Raw genomic sequence first — 2,678 nt, 5'->3', positions numbered from 1 at the left:
TTTTGAGTCTCACTGTATTGCCCAGGCTGGTGTGCGGTGGCACTATGACGGTTCACTAAAGCCTCAAATCCCCAGCTTTAAGTGATCTACCTGCTTCAGCCTCCTGAGTAGCTGGACTACAGACTTGCACCACCAAGCTTACCTAAGTTTTTAAATTTTTCATAGAGGTTGTTGGGTGGAGGGGGTCTCTGTTGCCCAAGCTGGTCTCGAACTTTTGGCCTCAAGTAATGCACCTGCCCCAGCGCTGGGATTACAGGTGTAAGCCATTACACCCAGCTTCCCTGAGCCTTTATACAGGACTCACCTTTGACTTAGTTTCTATTTTATACTCTAGTTAGAGCATTATATTGATTTTTAAGATTACTATCATTCTGAATGAATAACAAATTGTGGTACTTTCATACAATGGAATAGAACACAGCAATAAAAAGTAATGAAGGGAGGTGGGGATGGTTAATGGGTACAAAAAAAAAGAATGAATAAGATCTGGTATTTGAGAGTACACTAGACCGGTTATAATCCATAATAATTTAATTGTATATTTAAAAATAACCCAATGGCCAGGCACAGTGGCTCACGCCTGTAATCCCAGCACTTCCGGAGGCTGAGGCAGGTGGATCACCTAAAGTCAGGAGTTCGAGACCAGTCTGACCAACATGGAGAAACTCCATCTCTACAGGCATTTTGTATTTTTACAAAATTAGCCGGGCATGCTGCCACATGCCTGTCATCTCAGCTACTCGGGAGGCTGAGGCAGAAGAAATACTTGAACCCAGGAGGTGTAGGTTGCAGTGGGCTGAGATCACACCACTGCACTCCAACCTGGGCAAGAAGAGGAAAACTCTGTCTCAAAAAAATAAATAAAATTAAAATAACTAAGAATGTATAATTGGACTGTTTGTAACACAAAGAAAAAATGCTTGAGGGGCGGGATACCCCATTTTCCATGATGTGATTGTTATGCTTTGCATTCCTGTATCCAAACATCTCAGGCATCCCAGAAATACATACACTTACCATGTACCCACAAAAACTGCAATTAAGAATTTAAAAAGTAATAAACGATTGGCACATAAAACAACTTGGATAAATCTCAAAATAATTGTGGTGAGTGAAAGAAGCCTGACAAAAAGTACACATTGTATGATTCGACTTTAGAAAGCACTATGATGACAGAAAACAGATCAGGGCCGGGCGTGGTGGCTCACGCCCGTCATCACGGAACTTTGGGTGGCCAAGGTGAGCAGATTACTTGAGGTCAGGAGTTCGAGACCAGCCTGGCCAACATGGTGAAACCCAGTCTCTACAAAAAATACATAAATTAGCCAGGCATGGTGGCAGGTGCCTGTAATCCCAGCTCCTCGGGGTTGAGGCACAAGAATCACTTTAATCCGGGAGGCGGAGGTTGCCGTGAGCCAAGATTGACCCCTGCACTACAGCCTGGGTGACAGAGCAAGACTCCATCAAGAAAAAGAAACAGAGAACGAGAGAAAGAGAGAGAGAGGGAGGGAGGGAGGGAGGGACAAAGCAAGCAAGCAGATCAGTAGTTGCTTGTGGGTGAGGGGGAAGTAGAAAGGGCGGGAAGCAGGATCACCAAGGGGCAACAAAGAAACTTTTTTGGAGGATGGATACCTTCCCTATCTTGATTGTGATAATGATTTCAGGTGCATACCAAGGGTCAGATATTATCAAATTGTAATCTCTATGCATTGTTTATTATATGTCAATACCTCAATAAATCTGCCTAAAATGTTTAAAAATTACTGTAAGTATACAAGATATATTTTATGAAAAGGAAGTTATGGGTGGAGCATGGTTGAGGACCCCAGCATCAGGTGGATTCAGAAGTAGGGGAAAGCATCTCCCATTTCTTCAGGCCAGCATGCTGTGCAATTTATCCAGTGGCCGCTAGAGGACAGCAGCGACTCAGGTACAGGAAGTGGGCGTTGCAGGGCTTCAATACTTAGAATTCCCCGCTCTGTGCTCCCTACCGTGGGAGGTGGGCGTTAGTACCCCCACAATACACAGTTAGAGCTGAGACCTGGGCCTTGGTCTCTGGCTCCTGATTCCACCTTGTTGGTCCCTCAACACTGGGAGCACAGGGAGGTCGCCCAGGCTGTAGTGCAGTGGCAAGATCTCGGCTCCCTGCAACCCCCACATCCCGGGTTCTAGCAGTTCTTCTGTCTCGGCCTCCAGAGTAGCTGGGATTACAGGCGCCCGCCACCACACCAGGCTGATTTGTGTATTTTTAGTAGAGATAGGGTTTCACCATGTTGGTCAGGCTGGTGTCAAACTCCTGACCTCAGGTGACCCACTAGCCTCAACCTCCCAAAGTGCTGCTCCCAGATCCAGTGAAGCAGCACCCATAGTTCCCTGTCTGTTACCCACCGGGCTGATATGGAGGGTTGCAGATGGCACCAAAGAGTTGTAGTTCTCAAGGTGACTTTGGAAGGCCTCCCACCTTGCCTGAAACCCATGATTATAAACAAGTCAAAGTTGCATTATCAGATGCTGCAAGTCATAGGTTAGCATGTCACTGAGAAAATGACTTACTGAAGGGTCATTTTTATAGGAGAAAGGGAAAGGAGAGAAGCTTCAATTGAGGGGTCAGGGACATGATGGTGGAGTGCCCAGTGGAGCGCCCCTGGGGCGCTGGGATGGACGCTTCCCAAAATAAG

General features: G+C 46.3%; 1 long non-coding RNA gene across 1 annotated transcript in view; it reads right to left on the bottom strand.

Moving 5' to 3' along the window:
• LOC119474200 overlaps positions 1–2,299 on the bottom strand; it is a 5,923-nt gene extending 3,624 nt beyond the window's left edge. Inside the window, exon 1 of the long non-coding RNA XR_005203487.1 lies at positions 2,153–2,299. This is a non-coding gene — a long non-coding RNA (uncharacterized LOC119474200). The remainder of the gene's footprint in view (positions 1–2,152) is intronic.
• Between the last annotated feature and the right edge of the window lie 379 nt (positions 2,300–2,678).

Source organism: Cebus imitator, unplaced genomic scaffold, assembly GCF_001604975.1.
Source record: "Cebus imitator isolate Cc_AM_T3 unplaced genomic scaffold, Cebus_imitator-1.0 Scaffold217, whole genome shotgun sequence".
Taxonomy (NCBI): Eukaryota; Metazoa; Chordata; class Mammalia; order Primates; family Cebidae; genus Cebus; species Cebus imitator.
The sequence above is the reverse complement of the archived record's forward strand: the minus strand, read 5'-3'. Positions and strand labels throughout refer to the sequence as shown.